Consider the following 27,569-nt stretch of genomic DNA (forward strand, 5'->3'; position numbering starts at 1 on the left):
AACCTGGTTTGCACACAAACTCTTCGACACCTATTGCCTCTGCAAAGCTACATTTGGCCATTCTGCTTGTAGCTTCTGGCAAAGTTTATTTATAGGCCATCCTTTCATTTTTGTTCATGCACAATTAGGAAGTGCAGAAAGCTAAACTATTTGCAGCAAATGGAATTTGAACTGAAAGGGAAAATGCCTCCTTATATCCCATGGAAAACGAGTTTCTGGTGTTTAGTGGAGGAATATTCTACTCAGCACCTCTGGATTGTGCGAGAGTTGCAAACTGATGTGCTTTGGCTGAGAGGGGAGGCCTTTCTACTCTTTTACATCTGTCTTTTCAGGTTCTTAGAGAGAAAAGGCTTAACAGTGAATTTTACAAAATAACTAGAATTTGTGTATGTGAACGTCCTCACTAGAGAACCTACTCACACCAGCCAAATCTCAGTATAAAGAATACTTATTCAACACAACAGGTTCATTTCAAAAGCCCAGTATACAAGATACAAGAAATCTGGGTATTCTCTGATTGTTTTCACAGTGTTCAAGTTACTTACAACTTTCCATTTTAAGGAAAATTCTAATAGGATTTTAATTCAGCAGCGTCTCCAGAAAAAGATTTATACTTCATACTTCCATATTTATCATGTCAATGGGTAGAAACAAATGAGCGTTGTCACATTCTGACATTCTGACACTGAATAAAATGTCATGAAAGTCAAATGACACACTTAGAATTTACAATTTTTTATTCCAGGTGAGAGAGAAAGTGTTAAATATATTTAAGGAGAAAAAAAAAGAAGTAAAAAAAAAATCAAAGCAATGAAATAGAAGTTCTTCTTTGCTTTATTACCTCTAGAATTCCAACCTCTTCTTTTTAACAGCCAAGGAGACAAAGACCTGTCATCCAGTATCTTCACAAATTACAGCCCAACCTGTAAATACAAACCGAGCACTTGATACGATCTTGAGGCATTTCTATTTTCTACTTAATACTGTTTCATGCATTCATGTGCTAATAAAGGTTAAACTAGGTGATCCTTCAAGCTACCCTCTACACTTTATCTGCCAGAGCTATAAAAGCCAAAGAAAATTGGTGCATTTATATTGTGAAAAGAGAAAGACTCCAAGCATTGTAATGAAGTAGGGTGTTTCTTCTCATGTATCATTTCAGCAGCAGTTGTTTACAACAAAAACATTTAGTCAGAACTGGATTTTTATGAAAAGTCCTCATGTGTTACTAATCTTCTGCTGACATTAGACTGATTCTCCTGGATCTTTCATTTGCTTCTGGTGAATCACCCTGCTCATAAAGCAAATTGCCTTGTCCTGACTTTGATTTCCACATTGATTTGCAGTGTGGCTTCAGGTATATGCAGCAGTTTGCCCCTGAGAAAATTCAGCATAGTCATGCTAGCACAGTCTTCTTCCTAAATTAACATACACCACCATTGTACAGTGAAAAAAAATAAAAAGATGGAGGAATCAATTCTAAACACTTCCTGTGTAGAACAGCCTTTTTACCTCAGACTGCAAAAACAGAACCAGATGTGAAATTATGTAGAAGATGGCCCACATAACCATAGATGAGAAGCAGACAGCAGTGTCTATCAAAACATCTGCTTATCCCCCTTGACTTCCCAGCCCTGCCTTCAGCCTTCCTAAAGTATCAATTTCTCCTCCACCACACGAGTCCCCTTTCAATCTTCTAGTAGTCTGAAATACATACCCAAAAAACCCTCTGTGGAGTACCACAAGACACCTGTGGGGGAAAAAAAGCAGCCAACTAAAGACACCTTTTCAGATTTCCTCATCCTTTGAAAGAGAAGAGCAAGGTCCTGAACATAAATGGTTGGTTTGGCTGAGAACTTTCAGATTTGGATCACAAGATGAGGAAAAGGTTTAATGAAAACCTTTGTAATGCATAGAAAAAAATCTCAGATTGCCCTGTGAATAAAGCCAAAGAAAAACACGGATGGAGAAGCTGGGTTTAGCAGAAATGTTTCCACTGTTTCCAAATAGCTGAGATCAACATGAACTAACAAGTCTTGATGTGTCCACTCATCAGGCTGGAGAAAGAATTATCATTACAGAGTAAATGGTATTCTACTTTGGGCAGAGTTGATAAACAACAATCTACAGGGAAGGAGAAAAAAAAAAAAAGCAAGAATGTCTATTGCAAAGGAATTACAATAAAAACCCCATGTGTTACTATAATATTTCATGATCATGCAGGATGAGCCAACACCAATTAAAGGACACATTCTGCTCTGAAAGTACAAGCTCATCTCCCATTTACAGCAGCAATGATAGAAGAGGCAAATTTTGGCCATGACCTCGTCTTTTATTAACATCCTGGATGCCAGAAGGCAGATTTACAAAGGCATTTTTCGAGCTAAAATTGCATATGAACCCATTGACACAAATACAGGGATTTGCAGAAAAATCCTCATAGGATGCCTGAAGTGGCTTTTTAAAATTTTAATCACAAACAAATGAGTCATGTTAGAAAGAGTACACAGAAAGAGAACTACTACCATCACCACCAGCACTGATTGTTTTAAAAAACCTAAATTAAGCTTGCCAATTGTAGGCACTTGAAGTTTCTTCTCCCTGTCATTTGTGTGCACACACACAGTCTGACAAAGCACCCCCAAAATTAAAACATAGATTAAAAAAAATAAATTTAAAAAAAAATAAAAAAAATTTATAGAAAAACAAATTTATAGAAAAACCCACTATGTCACAGTAAAATTCTTTCATTATTTTCTCATCTTTTCAATTTAATCTGATAAATGTACACGTTTCTCTCAAAAAGTTTTTTACAATCAAGCTAAATCCGAGGTTTTCCTACATAACTATTCTGAACTCTTTCCTTCCTTTCCGAAGGCATACATTGACTTAAGTTGCTTTTTGCATTTGAATTGGAGCAAATAAAATTGGAATTAGGGAAAAACATTTAATTTTCTTAAATCAGCAAATTCTTAGCACTTTCCAGACATGCTTCAATTATTTTGGGGAAAAAATGTGAGCTAGCCTTACTAACTCCGATCAGGTCTAGTAATTTCCCTGCATGGGCAGGTTAATCAGTGCTTCTTTAGTCTAGAAAGCAGTTCATCTTTTAAAATATTCCGTTATGTTCTTTGAACCATGTGTTTTGTTGCATCACATTGCATTTTGATGGGTTTCTTTTGCTGAAATATCTTTCTTGAATATATTTTACCCAAGTTGGTAAAATGCAGATTATCTAAGCATCTACAACTGTCTGTATCATCCTTCTCTATTTACTGTAGTTTACAGATCTTGAGATTCTGCACCTGATAGCATTGCCATCGTCCAATCCACTTACAGAAAAATAAACACTGTGGCTACAGCAAGATCTTGAATTCATATGCTAGAGAGTTTCTGCACTTCAGTTATTGTTCTTTGTTTTGAGGTGATCCCTACAATCCTCAACAGTAAATTGATCCCTCCTAGGTATCAGGGGATGTATAATAAAAACTGAAAGGGAAGATGAGAATAATAACTTGTTGACCAGTCTTTTTTCCCCAGCTGTCATTTATGCCCTCACCTACACCTTCCTTTCTGTTTCCGAGTTAAAAGTTTTAATTTTGACCATTTTTCAGCTCGCACTGAAATTCAGCACAAAGCTATTTAAAATATTTAGGGTCCAATCTAACTCCTATTCCAGTAGATGGAAAGAAAGATGGCTGTTATTTCTTTATTTCAGAATAGAAAACGTTCCTGTATTTTTGCGGAGATAGAGGCCAGTGCAGTATGTCAAACCACCACATCCAGTCATGTCAGAAGTATTGCCCATGTGTATCTTAACAACGTGGCATGCAGATGAAAACAAAAGCCTTCTTCCCAAGCATCAGCAGCATGCCAGTCCCATCCCGTGCTCCTCCTCTCTCTTTCCTGGCTCTGGTCAATTGCTCAAAGTCTTGTTTCCTTTTTTTTTTATTTACTTTCCCTATATTTACTTCCCAGTGTATACAGGCCTGGCAATGAAGCTGGTCAAGTCATTCTTTTTTGTCTTGAGAAGAACAAGGTGGAGATTTTTTTGTAAATCATTTTTAGGTGCACAATATTTATAGTCCTGGAGATGAATTTAAAATTCTACTGTAAGGATTGAGCAGAAGTTCTGTAAAAAACTTCCTTGATTTTACCACTGGTGCTTTATTTTTCCTTTCTCCCTCCTCTCTTGCTGTTTCTGTCACCAGTACCAAGCATTTTCACTCCTGACATCACGCTGTAATTTAAGAAAGCTTTTGTTCTATAGTTTAAAAAACTATTAATGACTGTTGCTAATTCAGATATATCTTCTTCAAGTCTTTGTGCTGTAGCTATTGAAACAAGCAGGAGTCTCAAAAAAGTACTTACTAAAAGTACTTATTAAAGTGTGAAAAGTACTTATTAAAAATTTTATATCTAAAAAGATTAACTAAGAAATCTCTTCAAAGGCTTTGATACCATGAAGCAGCATGATCTACCTCCAAAATCAGACAGACAAAAAAAATTCACTTTGAGAAAAATTTTTTAAAGAATCATAATACAGAAAAGACTACCCTGAAACAGATTTCACATCCCAACAAATAAGGAACTTAGGGACTGCATAACATCTGCTAGGATATTTATTGTTGTTATTGATGTTATTGATGTTATTGTTGTTATTGATGTAAAAATGCACATCTTCGGTGAGATGAATGATGGTAGCGCAGAGCTTGAGAGAGAAACAGGGCAGCACCTGAATCCTTTGTTTTAAACACAGAATAGTGTTTATATAGTTTATATAGTCATTGAGGTTGGAAAAGTCCAGCCATCCCACTGTATGGCACAAGAGTGGTGTCCTTTTAGATACATCAGCTGTTTTTCCCCTCTTGCATGGAAAATGTTATGTTCTTTAGCAACCACCCTGTCACATGCTATGAGTTTGCAAACCATGTATCCCTACGTGTCAAAAATAATGTGGAGCCAGATTCCTGCGAAGTAGGAGCAAAAAGCCCACAGCACTAGTGGTGCCATGGTCTCCCTGCATCACCAGAGCCAGCTTCTGCTGGCTCCCAGGAGCCAAGAAAGGAATAGAACAGAAGGGATGCAGAACCTCAGGGTTTTAATTGCCTGTCAGAGCAAATCAAAGCATCTGGGGAGATCAGGAACAGGAGACCCAGTAGGCCTGAGTCCCCACCTCCTCTGTTATCCCTCTGCGCATGCTGAGGAAATCCAGTGGTCCCGTCTGCCTGCAGCTCAATATTCCCTGGGTTCCCACTGCAATGGAGCAGCATTGCTCTGCCCCTTGCACAGATCTGCAAGCCTCATCTGAAACAGTTAAGTACAATGAAGTACAGTTTTAAGTTCTTCCTGTAACTCACACTGAGCTATTTTAAAAGGAGGAACATTACCCATATTATAAATGTTACATGAGTAAACGAGGAATACGAATGAGTGAGAGCTATTCATCTCAATGAGCACATCTCTCCTGGAGAGTGTTACAAAGCCACAGGATGTCCCTAAGTTTCAAAATTTGCATTCCCACCTCTGAATTAGATGAAAGACTTGCAAAAGCATATGTATCTAGGTAGCTCCTTAATGACCCTGCCTCTCAGGGGAATATTGTGCATTGCATATTCAGGAGAAAGACAGCAATAGTACCATGCACACTTACCAGTAATAATTGCTATTTAAACAGCTGTTTTCTCCTGAAAAAAAAAAAAAAAAAGCTGACCAGGCATCTACTATCACTCCTCTGAATGAGAGGAAGCCACAGATCTTCCAAAGATACAGACAGGGAGCACTGTGTGGCAACTGAAGCCATTTCCATAGCTTAAGGCTGTGTCTACACTGCCATTAGAAGAAACATGTGGAGACAAACAGTTAGTGCTGAGGACCTAATGCCACATTATTTAAGAAAACAGGGAGGGCAGAGAGGGGGGATTTACTTCAGGCATGCTCTGGTCTGATCTGATGAGCTGGATTAGCAGTGGGAGTGCTGGTCTCCATTTCATCCAGCAGGAGCTGAGTTCATGAGCCCTGAGACCACTCAGTAATGCAAAACAAATGACGTTAGTCCAGACAACTGGAGGAGCTGTTTCAAAATGCATTCCTGATCTGAACAAAACCACTAATATAATTGCACACTTCTTCATCCTGTTCCTCAATACCTTTGAAAACACTGTGATAAGTCATGCACAAAGGCACAACTCAAGGAGAAGAAAGGTTGCACAGTCATTTCTCTTTCGCCCAAGCATCTACGCCTTTCATGTTGCTTTGATAATAAAGAGAATGAAAGTCTGAAGCAGAACTATTCAACTAAACTACACTCCGTTGCCTGGTTTTGAATAAAGAAATTTCAAGCTTTTCTACCTTACCTCTTAAGCTATTCTAGCACAGTAAAATTTCTATAATTTTAAAGGGTCTTTTTAAAGGGTCTTTTTTTTTTTTTTTTAATCTGAGAATTTAGAACTTTTCTCAAGATTACCATTCCACCTCCAGTTTCTTTAACACACGTATTTCTGCATGGCAGACAAGAATGAGCTGCTTTTTGTTAGGTAGTGTCTTCTCAATAGATGCTACCTCTGCAGTGCTGAGCACCTCTCACAGCAACATCAAACTCTTCTTTGTGAAACTTCAGTGCTAAAGTTGCACGTTGATTTTGCTGCACCATAATTCATGCTCCCATGAATTCATCCTTTCTGCAGCATTAGCAGGGAGACACCTGTGTTGGTGCAGGAACTGTAATGAGGGCAGGCAGAATTGCAGCCTTTCTCTCCCAGATTGGTTGAGAGGGTAAGTGCTTCATTTAACCTCTCTTTTAAACTGGGTATTATTAAAAAGAAAAGAAAACCACACACAAAAAAATGGGACTACCCTTTTGTCAGTCCTGATGCTTACAGAAACATCATTTCTTTCAGGTATAGGGAATGTAAATGACAGCATTAAGCTAAAGTGATGATCAGACAAATACATTTGCTTTTTTTTCCTGAGACTTCTTTCCTCCCCTTCCACATGCCCAGGCTGGTGGAGTGAGATCAGGAAGTGGGTACAGAAACTCTTTCCTGCCAGGAAGGCAAACCACAAGCAGACACGTCCAGCCTGGCCAGCCACTGTCCAGGGGTGAGCACAGGGAGGGGAACAAGCACAGAGCAAGCTGGTTATAAACCATGTCCATACCAGGTAGGTATGGACAGCCCTGCAGCCACCCCCATTCCCTCTGGGGCTGCCACTTGAGTAGGCAGCAAGCAGCTCCTCAGCCACTCTTCCCTTTCCAAAGATACTGTGGTCCCAACATCAACCCCTGCTTTGGTGTGGGTGGCTCTTTCTTCCTAGGCTGGGGAAATAGCTCAGTTCTGGTTTTGATGTTAAACCACTTGTCTAACAGGTCTCCCAGAATCTAGCCACCATCACAAAATGCCCTGGCTACATCACCAAAATTTTTACATCTGGCTAGATCAGAGAGGTAGGTGGAGAGCAGAGCAGCACTTTCATCGAGCAGCCCAAGGAAAGGACACATTTGGCCTCACTGTGAAAGGAGAGAAGGATTCACACTCCCTCAGGACCAGACATTTCCATGATGCCAACCCTAGCTTTGTGAAGGAGCAGGTAACTGGCTAACTCCACTGGCTTCACATGATCCCACCTCAGGTTCTTAGATCCAGATTTACTATGCTTTAAAAATAAATCCATTGTATAGAATTGGTCTGTTTCTCCTTCTTCATGATGTGCATGACAGCAACACAGTGGAAATATAGTACATGCCCTTCATTTAGTCTCTCTAAAGCTCTCCTGCTACTGCTTAATGTAATCAATTACTGAGTAATCTGAACTGTGCCCACAAAATGAGCATAAATTGGCATCGAAGCCAGGACAATGTAAGTGGTGGTGTTAATTCCCAACCAACTATTGTAATGCTGTGTTCATTGGAGAGATTTCTCTTCTGGTATGTATGTTAGAAGCTCTTTACACAAATGACTGCTTTCCTTTGGTGTGGAGCAACAGGAAAAGTCTTTTTAGCACTAAAATTATACAAAACTATATTATGCATGTATGTACAAAAGCAGAACTGAACAAACAGTATTAATAGAGATTCTACCTCATTTGCTTTATGGATAAATACTGGGTTTAGGTAAAGTCCGTATACAAAAATACATGACACATCCATATAAATACATACACATTCCTTCAGTACAGGAAATTCCTTTAAAAACTATTTAGAACTACGCTTTGCATTAACTACAAAATAAGCCACGTGCACTCTTGCAGATGACAGCCAGCAAAGAGGGAATGATTTGCATTATTCCAGAACAATGTAAGGCAAGCAGCACGGGAGCCCTGCACTCCTATTCTCTCTGTTGTCTCTGGGGGAAAGGAGGGAGCCGCTGATGTTGGGAAGGCTGCAAAGCGGCGCTCCTGTACTCCCTCTTCCTCTCCCCCTCTCCAGTCCTTTCTTTCTCACACTGCCGCAGAGCTTTCCAAATGAAGAAGCTGTTTCCATGACACCAAACCCTTAATTTGAAGCATACATATAAACAGCCTAGGATTGTGATCACAATGCACCATTTCTTATTTATTTTTTTTTCTTTTTTTTTGATTCTGCTTTGGACAGAGACAGGCAATGCTTATGAAACCAACATGAAAATCACTGGCTGTAAACAGCAAGCAGTTTCACCTTTAGCGTTTTACAAATACCTTGATTTTGTTCTCTATTAAATTTCTTGTCATGATTAATAAACCTAGTAAGCAGATTAGTTGGCTAATCAGAATGCTTTGTGTTTGTGCTTTGTACTTGTAGCCAGACACATGTCCGTGGTGCTTTGTTTTTTGGTGAGGTCTTAGTTAGTGTCCTTTCTCCTCACTGTTTACTTTTCCTCGAAAGCTATTTTTGGTCACTTTTTTCTTTTCACCAGAGAAGTGTTTTATGGACTTCTATTGTGGCAAACTTCAACAAGAAACTGCAAATGTAAATATTCTCTGGTTTTTTAATTTATCTAAATATTTATCTATTTATCTAAATGATAAATAAAAGAACATTCTTCTCACACAAAAAAAGCTGTACAAAAACACGTACCATATTAAGAAAGACATAACCTTAAACTGACATTGAGCAGCACTGCCATCACTGGAACATGCCCCATAAGCAAACATTTTAAATTTTAATTCTTTTTTTGTGTCAATCATATGGATATCTTTGTCTTTCTAAATAAATACTTTGGTCAAAACATCCTCCAGTTAAAGGGCTGTAATTTGTTTGATTCCCAGTGAAATGGAAGCCAAAAGTAAAGATGGCAGGAGGATGAAGCTTTTATGCATCCATAGCATCCCCCCTCTCACCCAGCCACTGCTACAAATGAACTACAGTGGCAGAAGCATCATGCAATAGCAATTAAGTATTATTCATATCCTTAGCTTTATTAACAAGTCTGAGACACCTACAGCACATACACCCACGCACGCGCTAAGTCAACGGCGAGGGAAAGCACGCGTTTGCTGAATGCCTTAATTCCCATCGCTCCTCGAGGTAGCTGCCCACGGGATGCTGTGCCCTCAGCTCGCTTCTCAAACACCGCAGCTCTCACCCCACTGCCACAGGGCACAAATCACGCTGTAGCTGCAATTCACGTGGCGTTACCTACGCATGCGGGGGGGACGCGGGGAACGCGACAAGGTGGCACATTTCCATCTGGCCGTCATTGGTATGCTCGCTGTGGAATAGCAGCTTGTACCTTTGGACCAGATGTTTCGCTGACTTGAAAGCCATGAAGCAACAAAGAACAAAGACAGCATGGGGAGCAGCTTTTTAATATGGAGGCCTGGAGACCGTTCCTGAAATCGACGCACAAAAGGCAGCGCTAAATAAATCAAGTGATTTGATGTAACAGCAAAATCAGCACTGTCCCTTTTCCTGTCCCCAGATTATCCAGAAATTCCTGCACGCAAAGGAAAGGAGAAAACTACATGGCTTTTTGTGATGAGTCAATCACTGACAAACTTGCAGGCAAGTGATGAATTAGGGTACAGGATGCAGGGGGATTTCAGAATTGGAGCAATAAATTATTTTAATAGTGTCTTTTCCTAATTAACTAATTAATCAATTACTTTATTGATATCTTTTCCCTGTCCATGGAGGCCTCCTTATGATATAGACTTTTCCCCCAAAGCAGCCTGCTCCAAAGGCCAAGGAAGGCAGCAAGAATCCCTCCTGCTGACACCAGGAGTCCCTGGTGTCAGCAGGAGGTAAAAAGTGCTACACATGAACATGGGAAGTGGCTGTACCACCACCAAGGGCACATCTCGAAAGATTCACTGGAAGCAGCACAATGAGCAAAGCCTGAAATCCCCTAAGTAGCAGAAAACACTCAGGATGTAGAAATGCAAAACACAGAGCAATCAGCAAAGCCTAGGGCATGGCACCCAGAGTTTAAAGGGATGAGACTGGTGGGTGACCACTGGAGTACCTTCACACCTGTGACACCCTCACAGCTACTTCAGCTGTGATGGTCTCCCTCCATATGAGACCCCAGAAGAGCCAGGCTCAAGCCTGCTCCATGCAGTTTTCCTCTGCAAACCTCAAGCAAGTTTTTCAGTCATCTGCCAGAGAGGAACAGCAGCAGGGCCACACATCACAGGGTGAAGACAAATATGCAGGAGCACACATGAAGCTGCAGCAGCAGATACTAAGCGACATGGAAAGCCTTGAGAGAAGCAGCAGGTCTGGGGTTTGCAGCATCCCTATCCCTGCCTTACAAAAGGGCTACCTACTGTCAGGAAATCCCCAAGCAACAAGAGCAGCAGGCCTGGAGGGTGAGGTGCAATCCAAGCCCTGCTGAGGGGTCTGAATATCAGGTTATGAGCCCACAGCTTCTTCATCACTTGAGGAGAGCCCAGTCTCTAAAAATAATTTGGGATATGACAAGAAAATGAAATAATGATGCATTTGAAAGTCAGCTACAGGAAAGAGATGTGGTGCCTAAGTTACTTGCTGGATCACACAGTCTGGGTGACACCAGAAATAAGTGATTTGAACTGCAGAAGAGGCTTTTTCAATTGTGGTGTGGCATTTATTCCATTAGGATGCTGCTGTTCTGCATGTTATTCTGAGAGCTATTCATGCATCTCTATCTTTTAGTTGAATTATATTTTTTTCCCTTTAATAAACTTGCTTATTCAGTCTCACTATCACACCAAAGGACTAATTTGAGTCTAATTTATCTCTCTCTGTGTATTTGCTGTAGCCAGTGCTGCTTTTACTTTTCCTCCCCTATCTGCCAGTCTTCTTAATTCTCTGTCTTTTGTGTGAGCTTTGTAGGGCAAGGATCATACCTACTTCTATTTTTGGAAACCATCTACACGGCATAAATTATGGTAGTTAAGTCCAGCAGAATTAGATTGTAGTGACTGCCAGACGTGGAATAGCCACTCTCAGATATCCTCAGAACAAGATAATCTGTTTTTTGCCCTCAAGGAATAAAGAAACAAAGAAGGTGCACCACCAAATCAGTATTATGAAAGTGCCTGTATCTCTAATCTCTGGAAAAGTACATGGTCAATGCTGCCTACAGCCAGGGAATCACAGAGAGAGCACCAGGCATTTGAGCTTTACCACAAAAAAGATATAATAACATTAGTGACTGATGAATTTAAAATTGAATTCTACTAAAGTTTCCATTTGAAGCTAAATTTATTCCCTTGATCAAGGCTTTGAGGGTGGGCAAAAGAGTGGAAAAAAGCTTTGAATTCAATCTTCATTTTACACATTTCTGATATTTGAAATGTTTCAAAATAATTAATGTGCTACATTTGGCCTCAGTCCAAGCAGTGGCTTATCTAATATTATGTTTGTGAAAACTTTGAAAACATTAAAGTAGTGTTTCCCATATATTTCAACTGACATTTGTTTACCTGTGTAGCAGAAAAAATGGTCAAGTATTTTAACATTAGTGTGTGGCATAGGCCTCCCAGCAGAAGAAAAGTAGATTCTTATGTGAAGGTTTAAGGTGAAGGATGCTGATGCTAAAGTAGCTTCACTTTTGACTCAGACACTTCAGACTGCACTGGTGTGATGCTCCAGAGGTAAGGCAAGAGGTAAGAAGACAGAGATCAGGCTCAGTTTCCCCAGCTGGCTCTTGACCACTTTAAGCACTTTACTGGTGCTTCTGAATGTTCAAATACAGCCTGTGAGGAGGGAAAGAAAGGCTGCTTGTGCCCTTATCCTGCTGCTTCTTGGTGTGTTAAACATCCCTTCAAGATCTGGGAGTCTGTCTTGTTTGGGTTTGGCTGCCTTTCCTATCAAGAATGCAGGCTTTGTTTCTTGTACGAGGGGCAATCTTTGGTAAACAGGGCAATAGGAGTTCCACTGACACTCCTGGAGTCAGGAGCTTTCACAGCTCTGGAGAAGACTGTCACTCAGCACCCAGAGCACCACTCTGGGTGTCTGCATGAAAGACAAACAGGTTATCCTGAATGTGTTTCACCTTTTTGTCTAACTGATGCAATCACAAAAATGTAGATTAACATTTCCATAATTATCTTCCTGTAAAAATTGTCAATATCAACTGCAGAGCTTCACAGACTTTTGCTATAGTGGGCTTGTTTCTGTGGGCCCCCTTCCAGGTGAATGTTCCTGAGTCAAGAAATCCAAGAAGGGTTTTTTTGTTTGTGGGGTTTTTTTCCCAGTAACAAACCACTCTGCCAGTGTAAAAGGAAACCAGAAAACTCCAAATGTTTTTTCTCTGTGCTGACAATCATGATACACAGGTGACATGATTGATGAAGCATCAGGAGGCCCAGAAGGGAATAGACATTTCAGGTACGTGCCAGATCTTCCTTTAGGCTGTTGCATTGTGAGCCTGCCTGGAGCAGTTTTGCCTCTTTTCCAGCAGCACATCATCCCAGAGCAGCAGAGCTCCTCCACAGTGCAGTGCTCTAAAAGAACCCAGGGCAGAGCAGTAACCACCTGGAGTCCTCCCAGCTGAAAGACGCTGCCAGTATGTGCTAAACCCTGAAAGTTTTTTAATAGACATCAGAACAGATAGGGAAATGCATCCCTTTTTAAGGCAGATTTACATTTTCTTGCATTCATGTTGCAACTGTTTTGTTGCAATCACTCCCTTGGAGATTCCTGTGATGGTTGAAATAAAAAGAGAGGATTTCAGGTAACATATGACTGTTGAATTCAGGGGCCTAAGCCCCATAGTCTTCAAAAGGTCAGCATCTTCCCCTGTGAGTATGTGAGTGATTGCAGATATTAACATCTCCTCAACCACAAAAAATAACCTTGAGTGAGGAAGAATTTCAGAACATTAACCTCAGTAATTGGTCTCCTGTATCACCTCCTTTAGAGGACATACACTGAGAAGGAGGCAGTAAAGAAGATCAAAGAAATTAGGCCTTTTTCCTATGTATTTTCTTGTTTCCTCCGGCTGGCCCTAAGGAAAAGAGATATTTCACCCTGAGAGCTGCCAACCCTCCTATAGTTAAGCCTTTGGGCTTCTACTCTTTTCCCTCTCTTAAGGAAGAGCTAGTTTTTGGGTACTTGAGTAAGATGTTGCAGATGTTTTTTTCAAGGTGCCTTGGCTGAAATAGCCCCCCAATGTTTTCTTTCCTTATTCCAATGTCCTTTCACAACAGATTTGTGTATACCTGGCAAAGCAATTTGTACAGTCATGCAATTTGGATAGCTCACCCAGCAGCCCATAGTTCATCTCTAGCATGGGGAAGTCACCATGATATCTGCAAGATATCTAATCATGAAGATTTTTGCCTTATTTGTTACTGTCAGGATTGGTGAGCAGTTTGGAGGAAAGCAGCCAAGGCTGCAGAGTTCAATTAAAACTCCCCCATTTAATGACAACCCTCTACCAATCACAGGTTTCTGAATCACTCGGTTTGTTCTGTCTTAATCCATCTCCTGGCTCCACATCACTCCAGCTAAAAAAGCCTTTATTGGATATGAACAACACATATAAGCAACCCTCACATCTTACCACAGTTTGCACATGGGGATAAGGAGCTGAAAGAAGCATGAGATGCAACTGGTAAGACAGCAGCACCATCCCTGCACCGTGCACACAAAAGCATTGCCTTCAGAAGAGGAATCCCTGAGATGCCATCGTGTGGGGAACATATGGCTCAGGCTCTGTAGGAAAACAGTGGGAAAACCTGTTCTCTTTAAGATGCTGATACAGTGTCACTGACACGTAGAGCTATTGAGTGGCACTGACCTGTCGAGTGAGCAGCATTTTTACACTATGAAATCATATGTCTTTTTAATTTTAAAAAAGGTTACCTGATTGAGGCCATTTATACCTGTGTTTCCTATGGGAATTTTAGTAGCCAAGCAGCAAAACACTAGATAAAGATATTTATAATAGTAATGCTGACAGACTTCTGACTATAAAATCCTAAACTGTGGCATTGTAGCAACCTGCATAGAAGTTTCTACACCCACAGAATTTCAGTCCTAGCCCAGTTCTTGGGACTGCTATATTCCACTTTTAAATGCAAACCTAACAATTATCTGGATACTGAAGGATAATCCTGACCAAGTTATGTGAACATTTTAATTAAAGCACATCTTGACAAAAGAAGACTATTCTCTTCTCGAGAAGAGAATATTCTCTTCTCGAGAATAGTGAGTTAACATCCATTAAAAAAGTGGGGAGACAGCTCTGATATATTTTCCAGTCATAGAAAAGGTAATTGGATGAAATGAAGGGGAAACAAATTCAATGTGATAAATGTAATAGATATTTATTGCTACAAAGGATTAGCTAAAATTACCTTCAAGCGAGGGCTTGATGCTAGATATGATAATTTGATAAGAAGAAACTGCCTTTCCCTTTCATATTATATCAACTTCTTTTATAATGATGTACCATAAAGGGGGGAAAAAATCACATTATGGATTTGCTGGCCTGTGGGATAACCTTGAAATTGTGCCACTGAGTTTCCACGTCTTTTTTTAGATCCCCAGTATGGAACCAAAATAGTGTTGAAAGTGCATGGAAGATTAGAATGCGGGTAAATACAGAGCGTGACCTTTTCTTGCTGCAGAGAAAGCCCCTGCGACCTCCACTCATTGGGAGTCAAGGCACAAATGAAAGTGCCTAAAGGGAGAAGAAAAAAAACTTACCCAGAAAGACAGCAAAGCTTTCTCAGCCATGAGCATTCCTTATTGAATGAGAAAGTGTTACTTTAAACTATCTCTCCATTTATATTATGTGCATACCAATGGGGGTGACATATCCATTTCACATCCACACTAGTTCCTTATCACAGGTTGTAATGAAGCACATTGCTTTTGCCTTGCAAGTAGTGACTCATGTGCTATCTGCAGTAAACTACGAAGAGAGGGGTGACACAACAACTACAAATACAGAACAAATGTGTCGGTTTTTTTAATTTCTGTCTTCTTGTAACTATACTCTTCTGCTCTCCTTCAAGAAAAAAAAACAAAAAACAAAAAACAAAAACATAAGTAGCCGTTTTGCCTGAACAAGGAATGCTATAAATAAGTGCTATAAACAAGTGTTATAAAGAGTTGAGAACCCACAAGTCTGCAACACAGACTTGTAGACATCTATAGCATTAAAAAGTAAAATGGATTATTTCTAGACTGTAAGTTGTACAGAGGTGGGACCATGTCTGTAAGATAGTTCCTAGCACAGTAGTGTTGTCATTACAATATTAATAAAACATTATATACATAGCCTGAAGAATTGAACCTTTTGCTTAAACTGAGAAAAGCCCACTGAACAAATGTATGACACCATCAGAAACATTCACTCCAATTTGTTCTAACTCAGTATTGATATTTTTCTCCATTATCCATCACATCCATGAGATTTTAATATAATTATTTCAGAACATTGCTCAGCTCTTGTCTTCTTTTGGAAATATTCCAAAATAGCTACAATTATTCCGAGATGGTTTATTTCAATATAAATCCCAAAGCGGACACTCTTATTCCAAAATAAGAGTTCCTATTTCCAATTTAATTTAATCTAGTTCTAAAATATCCTCCTGGGAGCTTATTCTGGAATGGCTATTTTGGTATATTTCCAAATGTAGGCAAACCCAAAGTCAGGGATTGGAGACTGGAGTTTGTTAAGAGAAAATTCTGCTTCCACTTGAAAAAAAAATCCAAGCCAAATAAGCTTAAGAAATTCATCCCTTTCAGAAATATAAGCACTTACACAAAAAGGGTAGAGATCCTATTTCAAGAATAGCAGTTTTGTTACCTCTTCATGTGTAGATACCTATTAATATTTCACATCACAAATCCTCATCAAACGAGCCACTCACAAACCTCCTCCACCTCTTTTTTTTCATCTAAACATCTACTGTCAAAGCAAAAGAGCACAAAATAAGACAGTCAGAAACTAAACTAAGAAAATAATCTAGCTCAGGCAGCCTCCTGATCCTGAGAAAAGGAAAATGTAGAAGTCTTCACCAGCTCAGCCAAAGGTTTTCCATCAGCTGTTAATTTTACACAAACGGTGTTTCTGTACTGACCTTCTAGGCAGTGTACAAAACCTGCACTAGGCAAGCTTTAAGAGAAATAGAATGAAGTTATGAATCTATGTGGGGAATGAAAAGGATATTTGTTGCTTTTGAAAATCAGCTATACCTTTTTTCTACACCAAAGCCTAAACTTTTTACAATTTCAAGAATGGGAATTTGGAGAAGACCTCAGTTTTATCACAAACAAACTGAGGTGGAATCATAGAACATTTTGGGCTGGAAGGGACTTTAAAGATCATCTAGTATCTATGGCTTAACAGCTTCTTTTGAGGGCACAGTATGGCAATCAGTGATGGTGAAAGAGCACACTGGGAGCGTTTGATGTCAGACTGGTTCAAATTAAAACATGAGCGAACCTGGTTTGACTCAGCAACTTCCTCTCTATCTCTTGGTTTCACCATCCACTCAGTAGTATTTCCAAGGGTGAAACAAATTCTGTTATCAAGAGATATTGACAGATAGTCATTATCCAGAGCCTCTGCCCACCAGTGCGTAAGGCCACAAGCAAACAAACAAACAAACAAACAAAAAATTAAAAAGACCTTTGTAATTCACTAGATGTAAACCTTTGATCCAATTAAGTTGTTTCTATTACATCTGTCCAACAAGTGTTAACTAGACATGGTCTATCCTTTATTGATTTTGAAGACCAGAAACAACAACATACCTTTTTTTCTCATTTTTCACTCAGTCTAACAAGAGAATTCAAGGCTTTTTTATTTATATATATATTGATATATATTTATATATTTATAACCCTTTTTGCTACCTGACTATGCACAAAACAGTCATAGCAACATTAACCAACACTGCCAACAGCATCCCAGAGCCAGAACATGTGAGATCTGTCATGTATCCCTCGGCCACCTTTGAAATCTGCCCCGGGTATCACTGACATGTGAATCCCTTGTTCTTGTGACTGTGCTCTTCTCCGGGACTGCCCAAAGCCCACAAGTCCTAAGTTATCTCCTGTGATCAATCCCTTCCTTGGGATGTCACCAGCCCTCCTTGTGTCTCTGTTAAATCACCACCTCGCCAAAGCCGTGTGGGGTACCAAGAGCCACAAAGTGAGCAAATATCCCCATCTAGTGTCCCTGAGAGCTACAGAGCATTTTCTGCTATTTTCCATCTCTTCTATCCCTTTCTGGTCGTCCTGATTTTTAGTGAGAAGGAAGTTGGTGGATTTTTCATCTCCCCAAAGACAGACTAAAAATTACTACTGCCCCTGAGACAGCATTGTGCAGGCTCTGAGCATGCAAACAGCTTGGCCAGCATGCTGCTAATTACATTTCTGGTCCGAGCTTTCTCTTAAGCAACAGCTGCTTATTATTTCATCTCACACTGTCAATCTCTGTGAGGTTTCTTTCTTGACTCCATTCTGCTAATCTGACCACAAGGAATTGACAAATTAGTTATAGAGGATAAATCGAAGGGGTTTTCATGTGGCCCTTGCCCTCTGTTTTGCATACAGTGCTTCCAGCTCACGACTGTCTCCTCAGTTCTTCTAGAAAAGCTGCTTGGCTACAGAGAAGTGTTATTTGAGGGTGAAATGCATTAGCCTCTGTTTGCTCCAAATTTAATTCATCTATTTAAATAATTTAATGCAGCATCCATCAGTATGAAAGCTGGGCAAATTGAATCCAAAGGATTTGAAGACACATAGATTAAATAAACTGCCTTGAAATCCTGGCTCTCAAATTATCACTGTCCCTGGATTAATTCTACCTTAATTAGACAAAATAATCTTCTCAAAGTGATTAAATTTGTGAAATAAAGATGAAATAAACATAAAGCAAAAGCAAATGGAATATAAACAGCCAGAAAGCATAAGCCATAACGCAGAGCCTTAATTCATACACTGAAACTCATTCAGTTTAGGTTCTCATTAGAGCTCTATAAAATCACGAGTGGTATGAAGGAGATGAATAAGGAATTTTGTTTCTCAAAATACAAGAACTAGGGGAGGTTATCACATGAAATCATCAGCCAGGGCTTTAAAGCAAACAAAAGTGAGGACTTTTTGACAGAGCAAGTCATTAAATTGCCGAACTCATTGCCAAAAATGCTGCAGATGCTGAAAGCATAAGTAGAATTTGACAAATCAACAGAAGATAAGGCCACAAAGAGTTATTAAAGACAAAGATCAGAAAATCTTTAAGCCTTAAACTGCTGAGGGGTGGGAGAACACATTGGGAAAATATCACACAATACTTTCCCTACTGTTACACCCTTTCCTAAATTATCAGCTACTGTCAGAAACAGGATACTGAGCTCCATGGTCCTTTGGTTGAGCATAATGGGGCTATTCTTATAATCTGACAAGTCAAGAACTGGATTTATTTTCAAATGTTGATACTGGCTTCAGAGTCTCATACCAGAAGGTGACTAAAGAGCATCCAAGTTAAACTCAGCTAATGGAGTTAAGGATAACAATTAGCCTCTCAGGCTTATCTAACTTGCAAGAGTTGTTCGTGCTGCAACTCCAGTTGATTGTCAAATCCATTAAGCATCACTATTATAAATGTTATGGCAATGGCTCATGATGACAGCTAGTCAGCATGTTACAGCAGAAAAGACAACACTACTCTACAGAAGGTCCCAGACAAGAGGCTTGATTAGCACCAAAGGCACAAAAAAAAAAGGGGGGGTTACAATGTCTGTCCCATGCAGGTAGCTATAAACTACAGTCAGCACTGCTTTGAAGTTTCTGGAGAGTCCTTTGGAAGAAAGCATGGAAGAGTACATGGGCCCTGCCCTATCTGGATTGTAACAAAAAGCAACACTTGGAGATCAGGGTCAGAAAGATGCTTGTGGAAGTCAGCCCTCAGAAACGAGAAGCAAAGCAGGTCACCACTCCAGATGACAGTGTATGTTGGGGCGTCATGAGCAACCGCGAGAGGTAAATGCGGGGCGCAGGGAGGGAGCACTCCCCCTCGGAGCTAGGGGCAGAAAGCCTCTCGCCCGGGGATCCCCATCCTGTCCTTCAGCATTCACAAGTGTAGACTGGTGCTAAATTCAAAGAGAGGTAAGGAAACAATCCAGTTTTATACTCTTGCAGTAAGTGGTGCAGGCCCATACCCCGTCATGTAACAGGGAGCACTGCCTGGCAGACTGATCAACCACAATGCCAAAATTTCTGAACAGGAAGATACCAAGACAGCTCAGTTTTAAGCTACCTACTCTAGATAACACTAGCAGCAGTCACCAGGATTCTGAGAGCAATGCAGCAGCTGATATTCAATATTGCCATACCCCGGGTCTACTGCCAGAGCTGCATCATCACATCACGACTGCATTTTTCAGAAAGCCAACACTTCATTTTTATCTGCTAGGAAAAAAATTGTATATAATAGGAAAGAAACACACCAGATTGACACAGCCTGCAGACCTGATTCAGCCTTTACTGTCTTCAACAGAAAGACCCTTGATGTACCCCTGGGAGTGGAGTGCAGCCTTCAGAGTTGCCTGGAAACAAAACATAACAAGACCATTCAGGTATTAAAGAAGCCAAGTGAGGACAGCCACAGACTTCCACAAAGTTTGTGGAGAAACAGCAATTACCAGGAGCAGCAGAGTGAGTTCACTGCCTTTTTCACCCACATCAAAAGCCCTCAAAAGCCAGACAGGCGAGTGCCCCCAAAGGTGGGGGTATTTATACTGGGGCATGCAAGCAGGAGTCTAGCATGGGGGGCCTCACCTCTGACACATTTCACAGAGGCATCAAAACAAGCTCTTTTTTTTCCATCTTTCTCCTGTTCTTCCTACCTCAGTCCCTTATGCGAGGTCTGTCTTCAGCTTCTACCATCATCTTGCCATAGAAGGAACAGCCAAAAACCATAGCCCAGAGTCAGAAAAAAGTAATGCTCACCCTGCCAACTGCCCTGAGCCAGCTCTCACTTTGCATCCTCCTTTGGACAACAGTTCTCAGCCATACACATTTCCTCTACCAGACTCATACTGGTACTGACTTCTACAGCCTTCAAAATCCTTATCAAGGCTTCCCTTCACCAGTCCCCATCCTGACCCATACTCATACAGCCTTAAAATGACAAACCCTGGAATCCTGCCAGCTCAAATAATGTAGATCCAAATGACTTTAAATCTCTCTATTTTTTTCCTCTCTGCATTTTCTATACACAGTGTTAAGTCCCACAGCAGAAAAACTCCGTTTCCCTGCGTTATTCAGTAATTTGCAATGCCACCCACCAAATGGTACAGTAGAAATAGCTAATCACATAGGCTTGGGATATGTATAAGCTGTGTTGTAAAAGTGCTAATAGATATATTTGAATGCAAAAGAGATCTGAGAGCTGGAAAATAATACCTTATTAGTATGCTACATGTGTGTGCAAAGCAGCAGCCTGTTCTCTAAAAGATGTGTGGAAAAAATAGTGGAATCAAAGCCTTCAGCCTCTCATATAAGAACACAATAAAATCAGTAATCTTTATCACTTTTCTCATTAGAATTATTAATTCCATTTATTTCCATATCTCATAATTTTGTACCTTTGCAAAAATATTACACATAGGAAATCTGCAATTCTGTGTGTTCACAACCACTCGTATCTATCTCTGGGTCCAGCCTCAGGTATCAGCACCCCCTGTGTCCACACACTTGCAGTTTGCCCAGCATTTGGATAAGTGGGTTGAACCTGAATCAGCGTAGGAAATGGGTCTTCAAAATGAGCTATAGGTTCATCTTCTGAATATGGGTTGAAATAACACAGCACAGAAACGTCTTCAGCTTGGTTACCTTTATTCCCCAGAACAGACATTTTTCTCAAATACAGGTAATATATGTGAATTGGTGATTCTGTCTTCAACACACTTCTGGTTTGCAGGTTGTTTTCTCCCATTCCCTTTGCTCACTGTATGAGCAACAGCCCTCACAGAGCATGTCCAATTGCATCTGTGACTGAGCACTCATTTTAATGGGCTAAGGAGAGAGGTTCTCCATGGAGGTAAGGGAGAATAAGAACAGTGAAGTACACAGATTATGCTTAGACAGGATCATAAGTAAAAAAATATTAGACAAAACAAGTATACACAAGCAATTAATACAAGTTTCATTATGACTACTTCATATGCTCTTGTTAGTCAACCCAGTAATTCCATCACATCCATCATCCATTTCTCAGCTACAGAAAATGGAAATGATACTGCGAGATACAATTTGAAAAAAGAAAAGGGATCATTTATTTTTAAATTTTGGAGCATGAGGGGGATAATAAACTATTGAACTATTGGGCTATTTGAACTTACTGAGAGTGTTTTCATTGGCATAGGGAGGCATAGGATTTCAACCTGTTCTCTCTTTAAACTGAATTTCAACATTAAAAATGGATAAATGGGTTGTGCCACCCACTGTCACAGCACACTCTGGGGACCAGGGGCATGACTGAATTTAAAAAAAGCATTAGGCAGACACTGCCTCTAGACATTCTCCACCCCCATTCAGTTCTCTAATGTGCAAACTGGAATAGTGAAGGGTGTCAGTAGACACCCTGTTTCCACAAACAAGGGGCTGCTCTTGCAGTAACTCTTTTTGGTTAATCTGGTCTCAAACAGCAAACCCAGACAAGATGAATGTTGCTCCCATGGGCTCCCTTGTTGTACTCTCCTTTGTACTAAGTAAGCAAAACATAGCAAAGAAGATCCCTTGGGCATATTCCTCTCTCCTGGACTGTTCTTCATCCGACCTCCCAGGGTCTTTAACAACATGATTTAGGCTAAGCAATCTGCGCTAATCAGGGCAACTGGAAGATGCCATCCTGAGTGTGACACGCACACCACGAGGCCACCACGCCGCTCCAGTGCCTGCAGGAGTGCACAGCCAGCTGAGTGCCACCTCAGCCGCTTGGAGAGTGGAGGGCAAACATCGGCTTTGCAAGCCCCAGCTTCCAACTCAATGTTGTACGGCATGAAGTTTGTATCCATGTTGTATCCAGCACACTGGCTGACTTGGGGATACTAAAAAGATAAAAAACAGAAAGCAAAAACCTCTGTAACAAACATTTTCACTTCTGCAATCACAAAAGCTCTAAAGAATCCAGAGGTCTGGAAAGTGAAGCTTCCAGTTCATTCTGAGCACTAGAACAGGCTGCCCTAAGAGGCTGTGGAGTCTTGAGATAACCCAAGAGTCATGTAAACCCAACCCTGAGTGATGTGCTTTAGGGGATCCTGCCTGAGTAGGAAGGTTGGACAAGATGACCTCCAGTGCTCCCTTCCAGCCTTACCCATTCTGTGTGATCCTGTGATTCGTCCTTTCCTGGGAATTAGGTGGTGCTCCAGCAAAACATACAGCACACTCTACGTGAAAGTCAGAGTGACACAGTAGATGGATAATATGAAGCACATGCATCTACTCAGTTCTGCAAGAATCAAAATATCCATTCCCTTATCCATATCCTTTCTGTAAGGATGAATCATGCCTATAGCAATTGTGTTTTCATTAGTTAACACTGATCCTGGGCTAAAAAAAAAAAAAAAAATAATAATTTTAAATTATGAATCAATAAAACACTGCTCTTCTGCAGAACATTTAAATCTTACTTAATCATGTGCAGACCTTTAAGATCAACATTTATATAATGCTTGGACCATCACTTTTTTAATTATTCACACAATAAAATATTTTATTCTTTCTATCCTGGATCCTCTGCATCACCTTTGGAGAATATTACACAAAGTACAAGTGTACGTTCATTCAGAAGATACTTGTATAAAACCTGTAGTGCAAAACATAAAACTCTTAAAACTGGTTCATGTGCACGTGGGTTTTCAAAGTTGAACTGCATAAAACCCCGGAAGAAACGTAAAACACTAAAGACTTGCTTACCAATTTTGCACTAGTACAGCTTCCAGGAAGATGCAGAATTTTCCAGTATTTTTCAAATGAATCTTTATTAAGAAAAATATTATTTTGCTGTCATTGTGTTTTGGTTAGTACCTGTTCACAGAAGTTTCAGGTTTGGTTTTGTGATTTTTTTATGCTAAGCTAGAAATTGTAGGGTTCAATCTGACACAGATATCATGGAAATTATTTGACACTTTGGGGCTTTCCTTCTGTCCCTGGGTTCTTTCCCTGTCCCTGCACAGGTAGCTTCACCAAAGGGTTTAGGATCTCCTAATTTGACTCTCAAATGAGTAAAAACTATTGCTGCTGGGAGCTCAGTGAGTAACAGACACACCAGGTGCTGCTGAACACTCAGTTCATGCATCGGGCATAACTGGAATTGGAAATAATGAGATGATCATTTCAATCCTGAACTGTGCCTGTTCCTTTAATCCTCTCTGTAGCAACTGTATTTGCTGCTTAGCGATATCAGTTTTAATACACAGTGCCTAATTAATGTTATCAAGCACCACTCTCTCGATTTCATTACACAGAACTGGATGAAACGTTAGGTCAAGTGTAACCCCCAGGTGAGCTTATATTACAGTTTGCCTCCTGGTTTCTATATGAGCTCTGCGTGTTCCACCTCGAGCAACGGCAGATCCTTTGTAAGCACTGAGATTGTTCAGCTGGGTCCCCAGGGCACCCCAAAACACAGCAGACATCACACAACAACTGTCACTGCCCTGACTTAAGGAGGTATTTAGCTATGGCAGTGCAGCTGATAAAAGTAAGTAGACAGCTTAATAGCTGATAAATTCCACCTGGGTTAGCTGAAAAGGCATAAATCGTCCTTCACTTGGTGTTTTTCCCATTCTTTCCATCCTCTTTCCCAACAAAGACTTCGAAATAAAGTTATGTAAGAAAAAACTGGTAGTTTACATCCATGACAAATTATGAGCATGAGATATGTGACAACTCTATGTATTTACAAGGCTTGGAGGAGCCTCAGCCACATAGTTTTTAATATGCATTTCTCACTCTCAGGGATATGGTGAAAAGTGTTTTACTGCTGGCTGAGCACTAATGGATTTGGAGCTGTTAACTGCAGTCCACAGGCAGCCTGAAGTGGTGAGCTAATGTGCATTTCATTTTGCTCATTTGGTTTTTAGCAAAACCAGGTTTAGTTATAACACTGTAGAGTCAGGTCAGCAATTTGGAAGTTGTACACAGTGGGAGAAAAGGGTACAAGTGGTCAGTGGAACCCTTTGAGAAGGGAAAATTTAGAGAGATGTAGATGGAAAACAGAAGAGAAACAAGTAGTGAAAAGCAATAGAAAAAACGTCAGAGAAACAGTAGTAAAAGGCAGAAGCAGAATAAGCCCCAAAAGGGAGTGCCTTGAATAAATATACATGTCTGGTTGCTGGGTAAAAACTGGGTGCTGTCAGCAAACTCTCTGAAAATATTAATATCAGCAAATTGAGAGAGGCCAGCATTCCTAATTTAGATATCAGCCCTCAAATTAGGAATTGAGTACTGGATCCTCTCCCAGAAAAAGAGCAATCCTGAAACCATTCAGTTAGTATTGAAAACACTTAGGGCTGCATGGCCATTAAGTAGCTTAGGTTAAGTTTCCTCTCTGAAAAACATTTGAAATATAAAATTTCAAAATAAAGGAGAAGAAAATGCCTTTAAGGGAGGAAACTTTAACCAAGTTACTTTGGTATTTTACTGTGGACTTTCACCTCTAAGTTTTGTAAATAGTAATGGGCTGGCAGGATGTAGGTGAAGGAACTAAAGGATGACAACCGTGCATTTGTACAGAAAAACAGGATCAGCTAAGGCTGTCAGGAGAGAGCAGGAAGAGAGTACAAAGAAGCAAAAGGGTAAAAGACATGAAGACTAGAAGATCTGACACCTCTTCTACAAACTAGAACACAACTCCCTTCCTCAGCTCCAGGTAGATTCCAGCTTGTAAGGACCTGAAACCCAGACACACATTCCCAGGGAGATGAAGGATCCAGCAGAACACAAGCAGAAAATGGTGCCTTCCCGTGTACTTCAGGGTGAAGGAAAAGCAAGAGTGCAATACTGTGTCCCAAGCTGGATGCACAAACCAGCAACTGGACTGATACCAGTTCAGGTCAACTGGCACCAGCACAGAGCAGTATCCTGGCAGGAAGACCATGAACCAGCCACAGCCTGAACAACTCTTGGCATTGACAAATGGACCAACCATAAAAAAATCAGAATAGTTAATTTTCACCCTTACAAATTCTGTTACTAATGATTTCACACAGGTTCAAAAGAACCTTCCATAGCTCTTACCCTGGCAGAGCCTGAAGCAGAGCCAGCTCTGAGCAGAGAGTGGATATATTCCCCTCATTTTTAAGACTAATATGTAATACAATTTTGTCATTGCCACTACAAGGACTCTCCCAGGAGGCAACCTTGGAGAGCTTGGGTGGGGACTTCTAGAATCACATAAAAACATCCCCTGTCTTTAGCACTGGCCAGAGCTTCACTGTTTTTCATGTGGGAAAATAAACTGAAGACAGAGAAAAATCCATCATTTCTGAGTGATTTGAAACAAGCACCAGTTAAAACTATTATGTCAAACATACAAGTTTTTACCTGGAGTGTAGACTCAGAACCTGCTGGCAAATTAATATTTGACAGGAATCTCAGGACTTTAGAAGTATGCTGCACACTGAAGGCTTTTTTTATAGTAGATAAAAGAGACTAAATACCAGCTAAGGCTTCATTATGTGTTCATACGCCTACTTGTAGTGGGACATTTTTACAAAGCACTCGCATACCAAAGTACCATAGCAGCTCAGTCCAGGTATGGACAGGGATCACAACATAATGTGCTGCCCTCCATCATGCTAAAGCTGCTTCTCAGCTGCACGAGCAACCCCACCTGAAGCCAGATACTGCAAGGGCCAAGCTGTCTCCTGTGACAAATCAGCTTGTTTGGCTCGGGTACTATGATGGTGTTTTGCGGTAAAAATTGCAGACAAATCTAGAAGGATTAGTGGCTGGAGAGCAGGAGTTGAACTGAGAAACTTGTTCCTCCTGCCAAATAAATGCAGCAAATGAGTCTTGGGGAATGGAAGTAGAGGGTGCTGTGTAAAAAAAATGCATATCACTGTCTCCTGTAATGAGGGGCCTGAAGGACTGGCTGTACCAATTAAATCAACTTCATAGCCAACATCACACTACTGCACAATCATCTGTAGACAGTAATATTTAAATCAAGAGCACTTTCTTTTAGTTTAGGTTAAGACAGTTCATAGTAAATTTTTTTAAATATTAATATAAAACATTGCTGAAGTGAAATCAGAGCCTTGACAGCACTCCGTTAGCTGATTTCATGCAAGGCTAGAAAAAGTAACTTCTCAGCGAGATACATAAAGTTATGAGCAAGGTTTTTGTTTCTAGTGAGAAGATCTATTATTGCCACTACTATTTCTAAAATTCATTTTTAAAGCATTGTAAGATTCATTTCGGTGTGGCTGGATTTTTTCCTGAGTGCTGCAAAGCAGTTTGTCTGTATACTGATAAGATTTTTCTGATAAAAGATACTGAGAACTTTACCCTCTTAAACTTGAACTATTAACTGGCCATTGAAGTTCTACCAGCTTCCAAGGACAGTTTTTCTTTAAATTAACTTATGAATTCATATTGCTAATAATTACACAGCATCTTAGAAACTTCTAGGATATTTTTTGTTGTTATTATTATAAAAGAAACTCACTCTTGAATGGGGAAGCTGGTGAATGGTGTTGGTAGGTAAGACCATCCATCAGAAGCAAGAACATTCAGAATTGAAGTGTTCTGTCAGACTGACACAGATTTACTGCAAAAAGTGAAAGCATATAGACATTTGAGTTAAGCTGCCTACTGGGAATACCTACTAGAGTTTTCTTTCCCTCCAGTGAGGTTTTACTGTCACCTCATCTCAGGCAAGGTCCTCTTTTGGAATATTTGCCAGTATAATCATTACCTGTGTATATATGGGGAAGGAGGGAGTAAGGAAGGGAGAGAGGGAGGAAACAAGGTTGAGAAGAAATGAGATCATATGATATTTTTAGACTTGACAGTTTAGATATATTTCTGTTGGAAAGTCACTTTAGCTAATGTCATTTGTTTTATTCCTATACCTGGTATAAATAATAATGCCAAGAGTAACTTTTTTGCTGTTAGATGCTTATAAATACTCCAC

At 40.2% G+C, this 27,569-nt stretch overlaps 1 long non-coding RNA gene across 1 annotated transcript in view; it reads right to left on the reverse strand.

Annotated features, from left to right (window-relative positions):
• Positions 1–1,368: 1,368 nt before the first annotated feature.
• LOC114057645 overlaps positions 1,369–27,569 on the reverse strand; it is a 40,982-nt gene continuing 14,781 nt past the window's right edge. Inside the window, exons 2-3 of the long non-coding RNA XR_003571262.1 lie at positions 19,873–19,971; positions 1,369–1,418 (exon numbers count right to left, since the gene is read on the reverse strand). This is a non-coding gene — a long non-coding RNA (uncharacterized LOC114057645). The remainder of the gene's footprint in view (positions 1,419–19,872; positions 19,972–27,569) is intronic.

The sequence above is a fragment of the Empidonax traillii genome, unplaced genomic scaffold (genome assembly GCF_003031625.1).
Source record: "Empidonax traillii isolate 1590-97213 ecotype Southwest subspecies unplaced genomic scaffold, ASM303162v1 scaffold140:size1466565, whole genome shotgun sequence".
NCBI lineage: Eukaryota > Metazoa > Chordata > Aves > Passeriformes > Tyrannidae > Empidonax > Empidonax traillii.